Here is a 20178-nt window from a genome sequence, read left to right on the forward strand (position 1 = left end):
AAGCGTTTTGGTGCCTACCCTACTTTGGTTACAGATTCTCATAGTGAAAGCAGGTTGCTAAGTGGTAACAGTATAAGTTAGGCCAGTTTTTTTTTTTCCTTGAAGTACGGATTTTTAAAGTTGTACTTTTTCTTAGGTACAACTTAGTTAAACTCAGCTTATTCTCATTTCACCAAAATAAGTTATACCAAACACACATCACTGTCTAGAGTCTTAATTTTTCACAACAAAGGTGAACTGACTGGCTTCAAGAAGTTACTGTTTTTAGCCTTCCATCATGAGTAGTTTTCCAGCAAAGTTGATGGTAGCAATGGTGGCAGTATTGCTTCTCGTGTGTGATTATTCAGCAACTTCTGCATCTGTCCCTCGTGGTAATTATAATTTTTCTTTGCTATCACATTTAGTATGAATTGGAATTTCCTCATGCAATGGTAGACAGCTTCACAGATTTTATAATTAAATATCAAGGTCCTTGAGACTTGGATTTGGCTGAAATTTTAAAGCTTTTGTGTCTCTCTCATTTACCTTATCTATCGAATTGCAGGATCTGAAAGGGTAATGCACTAATTTTACTTTCGTAATTTGTGATCTAAAAAATGATTGTCCAAATTGTATTAGAATAATGGTTATGTGATTAAATTCATTCGTTCCTATTAACAACACAACATAACAGATGTGTATATCAAAGTCATATTTTTAAATTTGTAATTCATTAGAGTCAATATAAGCAAAGTGTTACCCTATATAAAATTTTGGCTAAAATGCAAAACACGCCCTTGAAATTTAGGAATTTTTGAATTTTACACTTTGAAATTTCAAAGCTGGATTTTACCCCTTAAAGTTGTATTCCATTTGCATTAATAGCATATCTGTCCATATTTCCCGTTAAGTGCCACATATGCTTGTCATGTGTATTTGTTCATCCAATAAAATGATGGTATGTGGCATAATGAAAATAACGTGGCATCATTTTATTTGATGAACAAATACATTTGGTTCCATTCGGTCTACATCGGTCCACTTTGGACTTATTCGGTCCTCTTACGTTCTATTCGGTCTATTTGGTTTTATTCAGTCCATTCTGTCCACTTTGGTCCTATTCGGTCCATCCGGTGATATTCAGTCCAATTTGGTCCTATTTGATCTACTTTGGTCTTATTCGGTCCATTTCGGCCCATTCAGTTTTATTCAGTCCATTATGTCACTTTAGTCCTATTCGGTCTTGTTCAGTCCATTCTGTCCACTTTGGCCCTATTAGGTATATTTGGTCTTATTCGGTTCACTTTGGTTCTACTTAGTCCACTTTGGTTTATTTGTTTCTATTCAGTCCACCTTGGTCCATTTGTAATTGGTTTCTATTTTTCTGTTTCTCAAGCCTATAAAAAGAGATTGTAAAGATTATTCAATCATAATGTGAGTTTCAGTTTTCACTCTCAATTTTCCAATTCATTCCTTGTTAAATTGGATGCTAGAGTATAGTACTGATGTTTATACGGGCAGCTTGATTATGGAGATGTACTTTGACATCTAAGTGCTTAGGTTCGCTAGAGTTTTTTTTTTTTTTTTGGTAGATTATGCATTGGTGTACCAAACACCCAGTCTAAATTTAAATATAAAAGAATGCTGGTTCCTCATATCTTTGCACGATGGTTTTGATTGCATGAAAATTCCAAACGCTTATTTCTTGGTCATATTTTAAGTTAAAAATTCCATTCCATTTCATTTCTTTATTTGGTAAACGGTATCAGGCATATGAGACATCTGTCTCGCTAATATGTGGGTTCCACACTAAGAATTTTGCCTTAATTGGACGAATTTCTCATCCAAATTGGTTTCATATCCTATTTTAGAGAGACCGGATAAAAATGCTTTTAATCCGATTAAGCCTATGTGAAATTACAGTACAATATTACAGCCAGTCTTCTTTACCGTATATATTGGTTGAAGAGTCTTATAGTCAAAGCCGGTCCCTTGTTGACTTGGACCAACACCAAGACTTTTTGAGCAATAATGCTAAAAAACTTGGATTTATAGAAGCTATGTTGAATTAATTTAATGAGGTTTAATAGTTTTCCAAGTTGCATATCAAGTTCCTTTTAATCTTGGATTATTTCTAACCCGCTATGTTCTATATATATCTTTGGCCTAAAAGGTATTGGGAAGAGTTCATATCTTGCATCTGTCCGCCAAGATGGTTCAATGAAGACACTCCCATTAGAAGAAGGCAGCTCTAAAGGTTTGAACATTAAAAGTAAGAAAATAGTTTTCTCCCGGAGCCTACGAGTGTCTCAACCGCCACCACCAGCACGCCCAGTAAACTCTGGACCAAGTCCAGGGATTGGTTTATAGATGCAGTAATTTTGGTGCAATACATTAAGTTCCTCAATTGAATTCAAATATTTTGTTGTTTTGAATTTAATTATTTTTAGAAGAAAAAAAAATACCATTTATATTATATTGATCGATACAACTAAATGTTTGGATTAAATTGAAGAATCTAATATACAGTACCTATCTACGCATCTTCCATAATATATATCCTTCTGAAAGTTGCATGCATCATGCATGCCCAAAAGGAAAATCATGTTCAAACTGGGCGCCTTGTCAACAAGCCCATTTCCGTTTTAATTTTCCTCCTCCTTTGGAAGTGATTGTGTTAAAATATTAATAATCCAATTTCATTTTGAATCTATGTAAAAACTAGGTTATTAAGTGACTTTCTCAACTGTGGATTCACTTTGCCTTGGTGATTAAGAGATTTTTTATTTGGCCCAGGGGATGTTTCTTGGACATTAGGAGCTGCATTGGTTGAAGGAGAACGATTATTATTCAGAACTACCAAAACTGAGACTAGTATTTCTACCTTAAAGAATATGGGGATCGTGTCCTCTCCCTCTGTTTTACTTCTAATTCTTCTATTTATCATTTATCGCTGCCAAATCAAGCTGCCTATGCCAATGTGTTCATTGTTTTATTGCTCTTCTACAGCCACAATTCATTTATTCTTTTAGAATGGATTTGTTAGCAAATATTCTGATTATATATAGAACCCAGTTTTGTTGTGTGGGTTGGATAAACTAGTTGGCAAGCAAATTCAGCATTGGAAATTGGCCAATTTCTGAACCTGGGCTGGAGCTCACTTTTAGATCTAATTTTAGAAGTTGGTATGTGGTTCGTATTCCCTAGCTCGTTCAAGATACTATGTTAATCTTGCAGTTTTTATTCCCAAACTTGTTTACAATAAAAAATGTATACTTAATATACGTGTAATCCCTGAGAATTTTACTTAAAACTGCTCCTGTCTCACCAGATAACCATACTAATGAACTGCTATGGATAGGGAAAAAAAAAAAAAAAACTTTTGTTACGGGGTACACTGCAATGTCTGTAACACATGCATGGGCGCTGACACTTGCACAGTAGTGCTATGTGAATGTGATACTTGTTAAGCTAGAGGCATTATTTAGACTTGGCTTAGAAGCAAGATCTAGGTACCAGTGAAAAACATGAAGAAACTAACTACACTCGAGATTTGAGTTTTATGTGCACCTCTGTTATATTTTATTGAATTTTGTTTGATTTGTCCATTCTAATGACTTAATGTCTTCAAAGGTGATGATATGATTGTTGCTAAAACTAAAAGTATGTTATCATGATATCTAAGTTAGGATTCATGTATGTTTTGAATCTTTGACTCAAAGATATGCTCTATGATATTTTGTTGTGAGGGTGATCATTGAAGCTTAATTTTGTCATTTGTAGGTGTGTCCAATTTGTGCAATAGGGTGGAAGTTTTTTTTTTTGTTTTTTTTTTTTTTTTTTTTTTTGTTTTTTTGTTTTTGTTTTTGTTTTTTTTTTTTAAAGATTTTTAATCTATGGCGTCCGTTCCTAATAATAACTCTTTATTATCAGACCTAGACATCAATCAATTTTTGGTGTAGGTGAGAATTGAACTCTAGATATCTTATTCAACCAACAGAGACTTTACTAGTTGAGCTAACTGGAACCTACAAAAGGTAGAGTTGGGGTAGAGTTGATAGTGTGTGCACTTAACTTTACAACATTAGACAAATAAATATTTTTATGACTAAAATGCAAAAGTCACCTTCTATGTTTCACCAAAATTCATTTCAGTCATCTAACTTTGTTTTTGTTCATTTCAATCTTCTAGCTTTCAAGTTTATTCAATTAAGATTTTTCCATCAACTTTTGTTATATGTTGTGGTTAATTTTCAAAATTTTTAAATTAAAAATGTGGGGCCGGAGAATTTGTGGTCCCAGCCCATTTTACATTAGGGCTCAAGACCCAAGCCGATGAGACCTATTACCAAGGACGCATAATGAAAGCCCCAAAAAGGCCCAAGGATGTGGCTGAGAACGATCTAACGTTTAGCATCCCATAAGACACCTAAAGAAAAAGGATGAGCTTAGTGCAGAGGTAGGACAAGTGAAAAAGCTGCCAATGTTGTGATAAAGAACTCTGCGTCTGACAGGTCCATGCTCTTGACCATGCTATTCAACCTTTACGTCTATTTCCCAACCATTCTAGGTATGGGCTGATAGGACAAGTCTCCATCCCAGAAAGTGAAACTTACACGTGTACATTAAAAGGAAGGTAACTATTAGTATAAAAGGGGAGAAGAACCCAGGGGAAAAAGAAAAAAAAAAGAAAGAAAGGAGGAGGATACCAAGCTCCTCGGACGGGGTCAAAGGACAAAAACCCTATAGGTCGCACTGAAGGAAGGTTTTGTCAGTCACGCCAGGTCCACCCTCATATGAGCTTCCATAAAAACCACGACTAGACCGCTGTCCAGTAACCAAGATCAAGCCTTTCACGCCCACACTCTACAAATTATATTGTTCGGGCCCGTTACGTACGAGCCCAATGTCATTCTTGGGTCGTTAATAATCGTGTCCTTACAATTGGCGCCGTCTGTGGGAAGGCTTACGCGTTGGCACAAGTGGTGGCGGAGTCAAGCCTCTGTCAAACAAGGGTCTGCGAAAGCTCCTCCATTTCCAGCAACACGCTGTTGTTGTCCCGACATAAATTTCCGCTAGGGGCTACACCTTGCAGTGTCAATGGCACGGGCAGCTCTAGGGGCTTCCAACATGAAGCTAACGCCCCCCACCTTGGTCGAGGGGCTAATCCTCGAAAATAAAAATAAAAACGATATAAAAGAAAAACTACAAGTTTTGGACAGATCCAAGGCCTTGTATGGTCCTCGGACTTAAGCTTATGGGGAAACCAACTACTTAAAAGAAAAACTACAAGTTTTGGATAGATCCAAGGTCTTGTATGGTCCTCGAACTCAAGCCTATGGGGAAACCAACTACTTAAAAGAAAAGCTACAAGTTTTGGACAGATCCGAATGTTTGGTCCTCGAACTCAAGCCTATGGGGAAACCAACTATTTAAAAGAAAAATTACAAGTTTTGGACAGATCCAAGGCCTTGTATGATCCTCGGACTCAAGCCTATGGGGAAACCAACTACTTAAGAGAAAAACTACAAGTTTTGGATAGATCCAAGGCCTTGTATGGTCCTCGGACTCAAGCCTATGGGGAAACCAACTACTTAAAAGAAAAACTACAAGTTTTGGACAGATCCAAGGCCTTGTATGGTCCTCAGACTCAAGCTTATGGGGAAACCAACTACTTAAAAGAAAAACTACAAGTTTTGGACAGATCTAAGGCCTTGTATGGTCCTCGGACTCAAGCCTATGGGGAAACCAACTACTTAAAAAGAAAAACTACAAGTTTTGGACAGATCCAAGGCCTTGTATGGTCCTCGGACTCAAGCCTATGGGGAAACCAACTACTTAAAAGAAAAACTACGAGTTTTGGACAGATCCAAGGCCTTGTATGGTCCTCGGACTCAAGCCTATGGGGAAACCAACTACTTAAAAGAAAAACTACGAGTTTTGGACAGATCCAAGGCCTTGTATGAGTCCACTTAAAAGAAAAATTACGAGTTTTGGACATATTCAAGGCCTTGTGTGGTCCTCGGACTCAAGCCTATGGGGAAACCAACTACTTAAAAGAAAAATTACGAGTTTTGGACAGATCCAAGGCCTTGTGTGGTCCTCGGACTCAAGCCTATGGGGAAACCAACTACTTAAAAGAAAAACTACAAGTTTTGGACAGATCCAAGGCCTTGTATGGTCCTCGAACTCAAGCCTATGGGGAAACCAACTACTTAAAAAGAAAAATTACAAGTTTTGGACAGATCCAAGGCCTTGTATGGTCCTCGAACTCAAGACTATTGGGAAACCAACTACTTAAAAGAAAAACTACAAGTTTTGGACAAATCCAAGGCCTTGTATGGTCCTCGGACTCAAGCCTATGGGAAAACCAACTACTTAGAAGAAAAATACTGAGTTTTGGACACAACCCGGACGATATATGGTCCCCGGACTCTGTCCCATGGAGGGGTTACCCATTAATAATTGGGTTAATCCCTAGACCGAATGAAAGTCCCGGTCTGCCCTCGGATCCTCAATACCAAAGGAACTAATGCGAATGTGTTAGGGCCCGGTACAACCATACCTCAGTCCTCGGATCAGAGGCCAGATGTTATCGAAAACACGACCAAAGTTCCTCACTACTCGGCAACCCTCTCGGATGGTTTATTTTGGGTTTCTCATTCTTGGACGACTACCTCACGCTCATTGCGGAGTACTCAGTTGTTATCTTGGTTAGTCTCATAAGTTTAATCTACTGTGGATTGGTATTATTATATTTGATAGTCTCAATAGGTTCAAAGTAATAGTTTTTTGTTACAAGGTTTCCTGCCCCAAGTGTCGTTAAATAAAAATACACATGAAATACATCCATTCACAAAGTAATTACTGTAGAAAAGAAAAATATTTAGAATGAAACAGAATCATCTTTTATTAAGACAAAGAACTAGTACAACGTACAACGTACAATGAAGGAGTTTAAGTTAGCCTATACTAAAAGCTAACTACATAAGCAAAGAGAAAAGATACAAAGGAGAGAAGGAGAAGCAGAAGAAGAGTTGCAGAGAAGAAAGATGCAGCAGTTCTAAAATGTTGTCTAAGGAAACCATTTCTCAATACTTTTACATGCCCCTAACTCAGGCAGCAAAAGAACTTAACGTGGGATTAGCACTTTTGAAGAAAAGGTGCAGGGAGCTGGGTATTCGTAGGTGGCCACACAGGAAGTTGATGAACCTCCCTATTAGCAGTGCTCGTGATAGAGCGGATGGTGCTGATGACGGAAAATCCCACTGTTGTCGAATCAAAAATCTGACGCGACTAGTACCTGCTTCAGATTTTGACTGAAAGAGGCGGAGGAATCGCTCCCATCTTGTGAAAGCGGAGAGTTGCCTTGAGTCTCTGTCTTCCTTGCCCTGACCGCGCCATCCTAAGACTCGGAAAGACCCAGTGCTTCTGGAGTGGGTGTGGTTCCTTCACCCCCACTCGTGCCTCAAACATATTACTCTAAGGTTTGATTGCACTGGAGACGAAGACTAGGAGCACAGCTGAAGGATTAAGAATTTAAAGGGGCCAAAGGGTTTTGTACTTGAAGGGAGTAATCTCCTATCCTGCTTCTTATATAGAGGGCAAGTTGGAGGCATTTAATCTACGCAGGTTCCTAAGAAATGCTACAAACGAGACGGTTTTTGCTCAACTCCTAACGCCGTCTACAACCGTAAGATTTGGATAGCCTCGTGAAGGGGACATATTAATGACACGTCTCGAGTACTGAAATGTCAAGGACGCCGTGTGAGTGAATCTAGGGGGATGTCTCATAATCCGGCGCGCCTCCCATGCAAATGGAGAAACCCCGACATTAATGAAGTGCAGAGCTGGGCAAGCCATGGTTTGGGCCCGACATCACCAAAACCCTCCTCCTCAACTACGAGGTTGGGCAGTAGGATTTTGAGGGGCTATTGTGGGGTCGGAGAATTTGTGGTCCCGGCCCACTTTACATTAGGGCCCAAGACCCAAGCTGAGGAGACCTATTACCGAGGACGTATAATGAAAGCCCCAAAAAGGCCCAAGGATGTGGCTGAGAACAATCTCACGCTCAGCATCCCATAAGACACCTAAAGAAAAAGGACGAGCTTAGTGCAGAGGCGGGACAAGTGAAAAAGCTGCCAATGTTGTGATAAAGAACTCTGCGTCTGACAGGTCCATGCTCTTGACCATGCTATTCAACCTTTACGTCTATTTCCCAACCACTCTAGGTATGGGTTGATAGGATAAGTCTCCATCTCAAAAAGTGAAACTTACACGTGGACATTAAAAAGAAAGTAACTACTAGTATAAAAGGGGAGAAGAACCCAGGGGAAAAAGAAAAAAAAGAAAAAGAAAGGAGGAGGACCCTAAGCTCCTCGGACGGGGTCAGAGGACAAAAACCCCATAGGTCGCACTGAAGGAAGGTTTTGTCAGTCACGCCAGGTCCACCCTCATATAAGCTTCCATAAAAACCACGACTAGACCGCTGTCCAATAACCAAGATCAAGCCTTTCAAGCCCACACTCTACAAATTATATTGTTCGGACCCTTTACGTACGAGCCCAATGTCATTCTTGGGTCGTTAATAATCGTGTCCTTACAAAAAAAATTCAATTAATCATTGAAAAGTATTTTCCAAATTTTTTTTTTCAAAAAAATTTAACAAAAGTTGACAGAAATTCCTTAATTAAATAAATCTGAAACTTAGAAGATTGAAATGAATTCTGAAAAAACCTAAAAGATAGGTTTTGCATTTTAGCCAATCTTTATTTAAGTTGTCTTTTGGAATGTACTTTTTAAAAATAATTATCTTACATGGGCCTGAGGGGATTCTACTGTCAGTACTTTGGGCCACCTGCTAGTATGCACTTGCCACTAGTTTAGGAGGTGATAAGGTCAGGTGGCTGGGGTGTGGTTGGGGCTAAGGTTTTGTGTGATTTGAGTAAATAATTTAATACGTAGTGTGTGTTTGGAAAAAATTATTTTTACCAACTTATTTTACTATTTAGCTTATTTTTACTACTATTCATGGCCCCATTACACTTTTTGGTATTATTTATGGGTATCACTGTACTATTTCAGCTAATTTTTACCTTTATCTACAGGAGAGGTGCTAAGTTCACAACATTTTTACAACAAATTGTTAGGTTTTAAAAGTTTAGAACAATTGGCAAATTGTGAGTACAAATTTGTCTAGATATAGATCTTAGAGTCTATGGGTATTATTAGACAATGCTCAAAATGATTCAAGTCAAGATTCAAGAACAACTAAGCTACAAAAAGAAGAATTCAGAATTTGCCTGGTTCAACCAATCGAGAAATAGGCTCGACCGATCGAAATACAGGTCTGCAAAATTTTAAGTTCGGCCCAACAGTAGTTTAAGCCCAAAAAGGATTAGGGTTTCAGATTTACTTCTTCTAGTATAAAAAAGAAACCCTAGGCACGTTTTATTATGACTTTAGAGGTGCTTTTGTGAGATCTAAAAGGTTTTGTGCCTTCCTCTATCAAAGTCACTACCGGATACCACTCTCATATCTTTAGAACCGGTAGATTTGAAGTTGTTGTATCAAGATCAACAATAGTTGAAGATCTAAACCTTCAAGGGTGGTCTTGGAGTCACAAACAGGAGAGTTTGTGTTGCTAAACCTTTGAATGAGATCTCAAAGTCACAAGTGTGTGTGCTTGTGTTGCAAATGTCAAAGAAAGAAGTAGTCTGTAGATTCGAAGCTATCATGGGGTCGTGGTAGTAAGTTTTACATGTGGTAGCAATATGATGTTAGTGGTCTAAGTCTTATTGTAAATTTCAATTCTTTCTAGTGGATTTACTTTTTACCTTAAGGATAGTTAGGTCAAATCTTCTCCAGGTTTTTTACAGGTTTGGTTTTTCTTAGTTATCATATCGTTTTGTTATTTACTTTTCCGCTGCTTTGCATGATATGATTGTTTTGTTTTAACCTAGATCTGAATAATAAACCTAAGTATTCATTTGGTTAATTAATTAGGTTAAACAATCTAGTTTACAGGGATCTAAAAATTTAACACAAATCATAGATAGTTAGTTGTTATATATTGGTTCGAATTTGAACCTAACACTAAGATTACTTTTTTGCTCTAACAATAACAATAAGTAACAATCTGCCATCTAGGATTTGTTGTAAAAAATGTTGTGAAAATGTTGTGGACATGTCATTTCTCTTATCTATAGTATTTTTAGTAAAAAGTTTTCAATTTTAACAAAATAAGCGGATCCCAAACAAAAGCAACAACACCACGTTTGGAATCATCTAATATATTTGATTAATTTGCTTTTGATATGGTCTGAGAGTACCCATGATTTGATCTTGTCCTGTCCCGTTGCTATCGAATTAACAATTTCATATTTAATATTGGAAATGAATTATTAGAATTTTAGTAAAGAGAAAGAAAATGCATATACAAGAATAGCCCGAAACAAACTGCATATATGCATGTGAAACTACTGATCAGTGACGAATTCAGCCTATTCTTTTGCATCATTAATTCATTACCATTACATTACAACTGGATACAAAGTAATTACTAGGATTAAAATAGAATTACTCAAGAATTACATGACCTCTTCGTATATAAAAGTCATATATAAATATAGCTTGCAAACCAGACTCCAAGCAAGCACTTTCATTAAGAGGATGTTTTCTTTTCTTTCGTTCATGTTATCTTCTTCTTCCTCTTCTATCATTTTTTTCCTGTTGCTCCTAATCACTCCATTTCTTCACATTCACCCAACAGTACAGCCATCCCCATGTTCAGCCCCACTCAAACCACAACCATTGTGGCACCAAAAGCTAGCCGTGGCTTCAGGGTTCCACTGTACCACATAGCTATGCTTTACAAAGGGGAATTCAACCTTAGTAAGGCCAGTAGTTCCATCTATGATGATCAAAGGACAACTTTCACCACCCGTCTCTACAACAAATTACAAGGTGTTTATGTGGCGTACTTCATGGTTGGTGATCCTCCTTAACTCCTAGCACTAATGTTAGACACCGGTAGTGACCTACTGTGGGTACAGTGCCAGCCATGTATAACTTGTTTTAATCAAAGCGAAAACCTTGAGTTCGATCCAAAAAAGTCTTCCTCTTACATAGAGAGTCCTTGCAACTCCACACTATGTAACCATGACGAAAGTTATATCTTGACTTGCGATGCTACAGTTAATGGAACTTCACGAGAGGGATTGCAGGTTCCAATATTACTATGCTGATGGTTCAATTGCTTTTCGGAAAATGATCAAAGAGACCTTGTTGTGATACATGGTTGGCACTGCACCCAAAGTAGGTCATTGCCGATGTCTATCAGTAGTGCTTGGCGTTGAGGAGGATCACCAACCATGAAGAACGCCACATGAATACCGTTTAACTTGTCGTAGAGGCTGGCGGTGAACATTGTCCTTTGATCATCATAGTTAGAACTAGTGGCCTTAAATTCCTCTTTCTGAAGCATAGCTCTGTGGTACAGTGGAATATATTGAAGCCACGGCTAGATTTTGGTGCCACAATGATTGTGTTTGAGTGGGGCTGAACATGGGGGATGGCTGTGTTGGGGACAAAGTGAAGAAATGGAATGATTAATAGCAAAAGAAAAAAAACATGATCGAGAAGAATAAGATAACATGGTTAACGAAAGAAAAGAAAACAAGCTCTTAATGAAAGCGGAGTCTGGTTAGCTAGCTATATATATAGGACTTTTATACACAAGGAATTGATGTAGTCCTTGTGTAATTCTCATTATAGTCTTTGTTACTTTGTATCCACTTGTATTGTAATGATGCAATAGTGTGTTGGGAGTAGAAAGGGAGTAGGAAGTTCAGTTTAATGGCATGAAGTCCATCACAGTGCATTTTAGAAAGAGAGTAGGAGGTTCAGTAAATAGTACTTCATTAAAATTTTGACAGTTTAAGAAAATGGCACCATTAAAATCTGGAAAAAAAAAATCTATATTAATTACACTCATTTTACCTTCATTTTTTTATACAGTATCTACTATTGATGCATTAACATACATATTTTAAAAGGCCAAAAAGAAATGTTCACATTTAAAACAATATCTACACTTGATGCATTGATATATAGTTATATACATTTTTAAAAGCCAAAGAAAAAAATATCCACATTTAAAACTTGAAAGTATGTGTGATTATCATCAAATTCTCTCTCTCTCTCTTGAATTTTTTTTAGTTTTCATATTCAAAAGAAATTCAAGACACGTAAATTTTGTAATATTTGCTAAATTAGAATTCCAAACACACAAAATTGAGATTTTAAAAGTATATTTGCAAATCCAGCATATATATTTTGTGTTGTTTTTAATTATTTTAAAAATATGAAACTGAAAATTTGCCATATTTATCGAGTTCACATGTATTAGGCCTTGACCAATTTCTTAAAAAGGGAACTTGCACAAATATACTCTCTTGCAGTGGAGGTTGTGTGATAGTCACTGATAGTATAACAATATCTCTTTCAGGTAAAATTATTAGGTTTTTTTTTTTTTTTTTTTTTTTTTTTTTAATTTTTATGGATTTTCATGGAAACCACCCAAAGCTAGGTCAAGTTTTGATAAAATGCGCATTCGAGGAATTGAATAAAGTGGCAAGTCTAATGCTCAAGCCCTATAGGTTAAAAGCACCATCTCCTTGAAATGGTTTACACAATTTTCGGCATGAGATGTTGTACATAATTAATTTTAAAAAAATCATAAAATTTTTAACAACTATTTGAGACGATGTATTGTAAATTTGTAATTAACGTATAATAAAAATCATGTTAACACTAATATAAAAATAATGTTGTACATAATTAGTTTTTGTTGCTTTCTGATGATGTCGGAAATAATACCACCAGTGAGTCACACGTTCCTCGTACGATCGCAAATGGCACCTGTACAACGAAAAGGAATAACCTAGCAGAGAGTACCGGTGTGGTACCGGCTAAACACCCTCCGAAGGTCAAGTTAGAACTATTCTCACTGCTCTAGAGTGCTAGAGAGGGTAAATTATGCGTACCTTGGTTTGTGAGGGTGCTTGGGTTTTTATAGTAGTAGAGGGTTCACCTCTTTTCCTTGGAGTAGAAGTCTTTTCCTTATAGGAGTCTTCTTGGGCGTATTTTACGGGATTCTTTCCATATAGGAGTCCTTAGGTTTCATGAAACGTGGGGAGCAAGTTATTTACTTATATACGTAAACGTGCAGATCAATCATTCCATAGACTGACGCCGTCAGTTTAAGTTTACCCCGTCAGTTTATGTTTACCCTGTCAGCTTCAGGATGTCCAGCTTTATATGCGGAGTTCTTTTTCTTCATATCCCCGTCAGCCTTGAAGGAATGCTGACGGCTAAAACACCTCTTCACCCTTGTCAAGCGTATGCCGTCACTCTTGTCTGCCTAATTTTATCCTCATCACTTGCCCCCTACTCCATACCTCCGTCAGACTCTATACTGACGGGTTGTGGAGTTTGTTTTCTAAAGAGGCAGGGATATCATTCGCATGGATCTGTGCATTTAATGCCTTGGACAAGTGGCTCGTTCCTATTGGCTCTGCTTTTGACGAGACGTCGCTTCGTCTTCCGCACCATTTTTTCCATATATAAACAGCACTTCCCCTCATTTTTTTCACTATTTCATCCTTGCTGATCTTGTGGAGAGAAAGACTGTCGCTCACATTCCGTCACTTTTTGGTCCGTTAGCTCAAACGTCACCGTCATTAGAGCCATCCAGAAAGTCACCAGACTGGTAAGTTTTCATCTCCACTTCTTTCTTCTTTCTCTCTTTTTTATTTCTACCTTATTAGTGAGAACGTCAGTCTAGGTACTTAGATTGGATCCGTCACTTGTAGGTAGTCAGATGTCAAGTGACGCGTCTTGTGAGGAGTCGTCAGCCCGCGAAGGAGCGGGCTACGACGAGACCTATGGTTCTGGAGATGAGTCAGACTTTTCCCTTTCGTCAAAGAGAGAGACGTCGGCACAATCTCCTAATGTTGATGAGAGTTTGGCTGAGGGAGATAAGGAAGAGGAGAGAGGGGATGGAACGGATGTTGACGGAGAGGAGAGAGGGGATGGAACGGATGTTGACGGAGAGGAGAGTGATGGGAATGAGGGATCCAGTGAAGGAACCTCGGAGGGTCTCGGAGAAAACCGTCCCTTCATTCTTCCTGAGGATTGGGCCGTCAACAAATTTTCGCCTAGGATGAGTGGTAAAGTTTTCAGGGAGTTACGTGTTCGTTATCAAATCCCAGACCATATCCCAATCCGTCTCCCTAGAGAGGACGAGAGGTGTTACTCTGGGAGGACAGCTGACGTTGGCATGTATGATGCCATGTTCGCTGCGGGACTTAGGTTACCATTGACGGCCCTACACCGTCAACTCGCAGACTTCCTAGGCATATCCGTCACCCAAATTGCCCCTAACGCCTGGAGGACGTTCATAGGAGCTGAAATCCTATGGGGCAATCTTAGTGGAGGACACCGTCAGCTTACGCTAGACGAATTCTTTTATTGCTATAGGCCTCATCATATCGCCTCGTCCAAGGGGACATATCATTTCAACGTCAGGGAGAAAGGGTTACGGCTTGTATCAGACATGCCGGACTCAAATAGGAACTGGAAGAGTAGGTACTTTTTTGTTGAAGGGACGGATTGGGTTTGCCGTCAGGAAAAGTGGGCGACAATGCCTCGCGGCTATTTTGACAACACTTGGGCCTTTGTCAAGGACTCAGGTTGACCCCGTCAGCTATGTTCTTTCCGTTTATTTTATGAGGTGACGTCATTAACACTTTGTTTCTTTCAGGTTATACTCGTCCGCACGTAACTGACGAGCAAGAGGAGTTCATCCAACGGATTCTGGAAATCCCTTTGGACGATCGTAAGTGCAGGGATTTGATCACTCTCGACACCCTTCATCTATATTGTGGGGGTCCAGAACCGTCAGCGGCTGCCCGAAGGTTGGAGCAATTTGCACGCCGACGTGAGTAAACTTTTATTTATCCCGTCAGTTTTATTCCTCCGTTACTTGCCCCAACGGTGTTCTTTGTGTTGTAGAAATGGACTCTGCGAAGCAAAGGATAAGGGCTGCCGCAGCCCGTTAGAAGGAGGAGAGAAAAAATAAGGAGGCAGCAGGGGAGGCCTCGTTAACTCCAAATGCCGTTGCTAAGGTGACGAAGAGGAAGCCTGACGGTGGTGACAGCCGTCCCACAAAGAAGGTTGTCGTCACTCCTGGGGACGAACCACTGAAGGAGAAGTCCCCTCTTAAGCCCAGCCATGGCGCGGGCAAGGGGGTGATGACCTCTACCGGTCCCGTCAGCGAGGGCCCCTACCGTCTCCTGACTCACAAGGATTATGCCGTTGGGGAGGTCGGGTCCTTAATAAAACCGACGGACATTGAACCTTGCGACCAGGTGGGGACGGAGGACCTAGGGGCGTCAGCCCTCTTCAACCTCACCAGGGTATGTTTACTACAATTTTGTTTAGGGAAGCTTTGCTTTACTTTGGTATATTTTTCAACTGACGGATATGTTTTCTTAGGCCTTGGTGCTCGTCAAGGCCCTTCAAGACCGTTGCGTGGCGAAGGAAGGGGTCGTCACTCGAGTTTGCAAGCACAATACGAACCTGTTGAACCAGCAATCTCAGTACAAGGAAGTCGTCCGTATCCTCAACAAGGAGTTGCAGGAAGTTAAGGAGAAGCTGACGGAGGTTAGCCGTCAGAATGATAAACTCCAGGAGGAGGTGACGGATCTAGGTGAAAAGCTGCAGACGGCGGGGGCTGACGCGATAAGAGATTTCAAAGTGTCGCAGTCCTTCTTTGACTCGTGTGGTGAATATTATGGCACCGGGTTCGAAGACTGCCTTCAGCAGGTCGCGTCGGCCTACCCGGAGTTGGATTTGTCCGGGATCACCATGGATGACGGAGACAACAGCCTCCGTCAGCCTACTCTGAGGCATGACGACAGTGTGGTCCTGGCTCAGCCTGCTGCCAATCCTGTTACTTCTGATTCTCCCGCCGTGATTGTGGATGTTGAAGACCATCAAACTGACGGCAATGATGCTGACGTTCCTGCCCCTTAGATTTTATTTCGTATTTTGGCCATGTATAAAATAGTTGTATTGGAGAATAGTTGTAATTTTAAACAATGTTTAAGTGTTCTTTTTGTTTTCTTCGGGCTTTTGTTTATGTATAGTTGTGTATGTGTTTAATTTCCGTAGCTTTTATATCTCTTTGTTGATGGTGGCCCTAGACGAAATTTTAGTAAATATTCCCGTTTGCTTGGACCACGTCAGCTCTTTGAACTGTTGGAAGCCCCCGTCGGCATGACACCGTGTCAAGGCTCCAAGCTCTGTCGGGTTGGTGACCATTGGTTTACAGCTCTCGTTGGTTGGTTACACTGTTTTAAGGTCGTCAATCTCTTAAATCTGTCAGCTTGGTGACTCATTATTGTATGTCTTGGTTTGAGGGTTACGTCCCTATGATGATTGCTTCATCTATTGGCCGTCAGCTTTTTAGCTTTATCATTTCCCTACCGTCATTTTCACGGCCTTAGCCTTGATGTCTTTGACATCTTTTTTGACCCGTCAGTTTTTAGGCCTTGATGTATTTAACATCTTCGTTAGACCGTCAGTTATTTAGGACCTCGTCCATATAATGATTGCTTCATCTTTTGGACCGTCAGCTTTTTAGCTTTTCCGGACCGTCATTTTCACGGCCTTAGCCTTGATATCTTTGACATCTTTTTTGGCCCGTCAGTTTTTTAGGCCTTGATGTATTTAACATCTTCGTTAGTCCGTTAGTTTTTTAGGACCTCGTCCATATGATGATTGCTTCATCTTTTGGACCGTCAGCTTTTTAGCTTTTCCGGACTGTCATTTTCACGGCCTTAGCCTTGATGTCTTTGACAACTTTTTTGGCCCGTCAGTTTTTTAGGCCTTGATGTATTTAACATCTTCGTTAGTCCGTATGTTATGGACTTAGTGATTTTGGCCGTGAACTTAGTGGACCGTAGAAAAAATACACTTCAGCAATTTCTGAATAAAACTCCTCTTATTACCATGCATTTAAATAAAAGTAATTAAAACCAAATCCTGCCCTTTGGGCTAAAAAGAAAAATTGTTGCAAAAGATTAAAGTAAATGATAGTTCTGAGGAGTGAGACTAAAGTTTTGCTGGAATGTAAAATAAAATAAGAAAAAGTTGAACTTCATGCTGCCGCTCCTACTGGTAGTACTTTCGTAGGTGCTCGGTGTTCCATGGGTGCGGCAGTTTCTTTCCTTCCAACGTCTCTAGATGGTATGTACCTTTCCTTTGCCACGACGTGACTCTGTAGGGTCCTTCCCAATTGGGGCCGAGTTTCCCTTGGGTAGGGTCCCTAGCGGCGCCCATGACCTTTCTGAGAACAAAGTCTCCAACCTGGAAGTCCCTGTGTCGGACCCGAGAGTTGTAATGTTTAACCATACGGTCCTGGTACCGAGCGAGCCTTTGTTCTGCTATTGCTCTGATCTCGTCTATTAGGCCCAGCTATAGTCGCATAGCCTCGTCGTTTTTGTTCTCGTCATGGTTGTGCACCCTGTAGCTTGTGAGCCCAACTTCTGCCGGAATGACCGCTTCGCCTCCATACGTCAGTCGGAATGGTGTTTCCCCTGTGGGTGTCCTTACTGTCGTCCTGTATGCCCACAATATGCTTGGCAATTCATCGGGCCATATACCCTTTGTCCCCTCGAATCGAGTCTTGATAATCTTGAGCAAGGATCGGTTCGTTACTTCGACTTAGCCATTAGCCTGAGGGTGGGCGGGGGAGGAATAGTGGTTCTTTATTCCTAGTTGTGAGCAGAAATCTCGAAAGGGGTCGTTGTCGAATTGCCGTTCGTTGTCCGAGACAAAAACTCTAGGAATGCCAAACCTGCATATGATGCATCTCCAAACAAAGCTTCGTACGTTCTTCTCCGTGATTGTGGCCAAAGTTTCAGCTTCCACCCATTTTGTGAAATAGTCGATGCCTACCACCAAGAACTTTAGCTGTCGTGCTGTTGTAGGGAAGGGTCCCATAATATCTAGGCCCCACTATGCGAACGGCCATGGGGCTGTCATCGGGGTCAGCTCTTCGGTTGGTTGTCTAATAATATTGCTGAACTTTTGGCACTTGTCGCAGGCCCTGACATAGGCTTCGGCGTCCTTCTGCATGGTGGGCCAATAGTACCCTGCTCGCACAAGCTTGTGTACCAACGATCTGGACCCTGAGTGGTTTCTGCAGATTCCTTCATGCACCTCTCTCATGACGTAGTCTGCCTCTTCCATACCCAAGCATCTCAAATATGGTCGGGAGAAACCTCTTTTGTAAAGGACGTCTTTTATCAAGACGAACCTCGCTGCTTGGACCTTAAGTTTCCTTGCGGCTTCCTTTTCGTCTGGTAAGACCCCCTCTTTCAGGTATGAAATTAACGGTGTCGTCCAGCTTCTGTCGGGGCATATTTCCTGCATGTTGCTGAGATCTATTAGGGAAGAGAGCTGCACGAAGGAGAGTACATTACCAGGGATGACCATTTGTTCTGCTGAAGCGGCCTTCGCGAGGCGGTCGGCTCGCTCGTTTTCTTCTCTGGGAATTTGGATGACTTTGGCTTCTAGGTCATCCACTCTCGCCTTTACTTCATCAAGGTACTTCTTCATCTTTTCGCCCTTGCACTCGTAGTCTCCATTTATTTGGTTAGTGACGACCTGTGAATCGCAGTAGATGACTACCCTCGCGGCTCCTGCTGCTTTGGCGAGGTCGAGCCCCGTTATCAGAGCCTCATACTCTGATTCATTGTTGGTGGCAGGGAAGTCGAGATGGACCATACATTCAATGGTGTCTCCTTCGGGTGATAATAGCACAATGCCGGCCCCTGCGGCTTGTCTGTTGGATGACCCGTCCGTATATATACTCCATTGAGGGGACTCTGCTGCCCCCTTATCTTCATCATGAGTGAACTCAGCTATAAAGTCGGCAACGATCTGTCCTTTGATGGCGGTCCGTGGGCGGTACTGAATATCAAATTCGCTCAGTTCTATAGCCCATAATGTCAATCGTCCCGCGGCCTCGGGACTGTTCATTGCTCGCCTTAAGGGCTTGTCAGTCAGGATGTTCACTGTATGGGCTTGGAAGTACGGTTTGAGCTTGCGGGCTGCCGTAATTAATGCAAAGGCAAGTTTTTCCATGGGCGGGTATCTTTCTTCGGCACCATGAAGCGCTCGGCTTGTGTAGTATACAGGCTTTTGCACTTTCTCTTCTTCTCTGATCAAGGCCGCACTAACGGCTATGGGGGAGACGGCTAGATAGAGAAAAAGCTCTTCTCCTGGCTGTGACGGGCTTAGTAATGGTGGGGAGGAGAGGTAAGCCTTCAATTCTTCGAATGCTTGCTGGCATTCGTTAGTCCACTCGAAGGATTTCTTCAATGTTCGGAAGAAGGGCAAACACTTGTCCGTTGCCCTTGATATGAACCTGTTTAGTGCCGCTATCTTTCCGTTGAGGCTCTGCACCTCCTTCACATTTCTTGGTGGTGCCATATCCAAGATGGCCCGGATCTTGTCCGGGTTTGCTTCGATTCCCCTCTGAGACACCATGAATCCTAAGAATTTTCCTGCCGTTACTCCAAAGGCACATTTTCCTGGATTGAGCTTCATGTTGTAGGAGCGAAGTGTGTTGAATGTTTCTTTGAGATCTCCTAGATGATCTTCCTCCCTTCGGCTCTTTACCAACATGTTGTCCACATAGACTTGGACATTCCTCCCAATCTGCTGCGCGAACATTTTGTTCATGAGTCTCTGTTACGTTGCGCCTGCGTTCTTCAGGCCGAAGGGCATCACCTTGTAACAGACAAGGCCTTGGCTGGTTACGAACGACGTTTTCTCTTGATCGGCTTCATGCATTCGGATTTGGTTGTACCCCGAGAAAGCGTCCATGAAGCTCAGCAATTGGTGTAGAGCCATAGAGTCTACTAGGACATCGACCCTCGGGAGGGGGTAGCTATCCTTGGGGCAGGCCTTGTTGAGGTCGGTGAAGTCCACGCACATCCGCCATTTCCCGCTCGCCTTTTTGACCATCACTACATTTGCTAACCAGTCAGGATAGTATACTTCTCTAATAAAACTTGCTTCCCGTAGCTTTCTGACTTCTTCTGCTATGGCTCGGTCTCGCTCGGG

The sequence above is a fragment of the Quercus lobata genome, chromosome 10 (genome assembly GCF_001633185.2).
Source record: "Quercus lobata isolate SW786 chromosome 10, ValleyOak3.0 Primary Assembly, whole genome shotgun sequence".
NCBI lineage: Eukaryota > Viridiplantae > Streptophyta > Magnoliopsida > Fagales > Fagaceae > Quercus > Quercus lobata.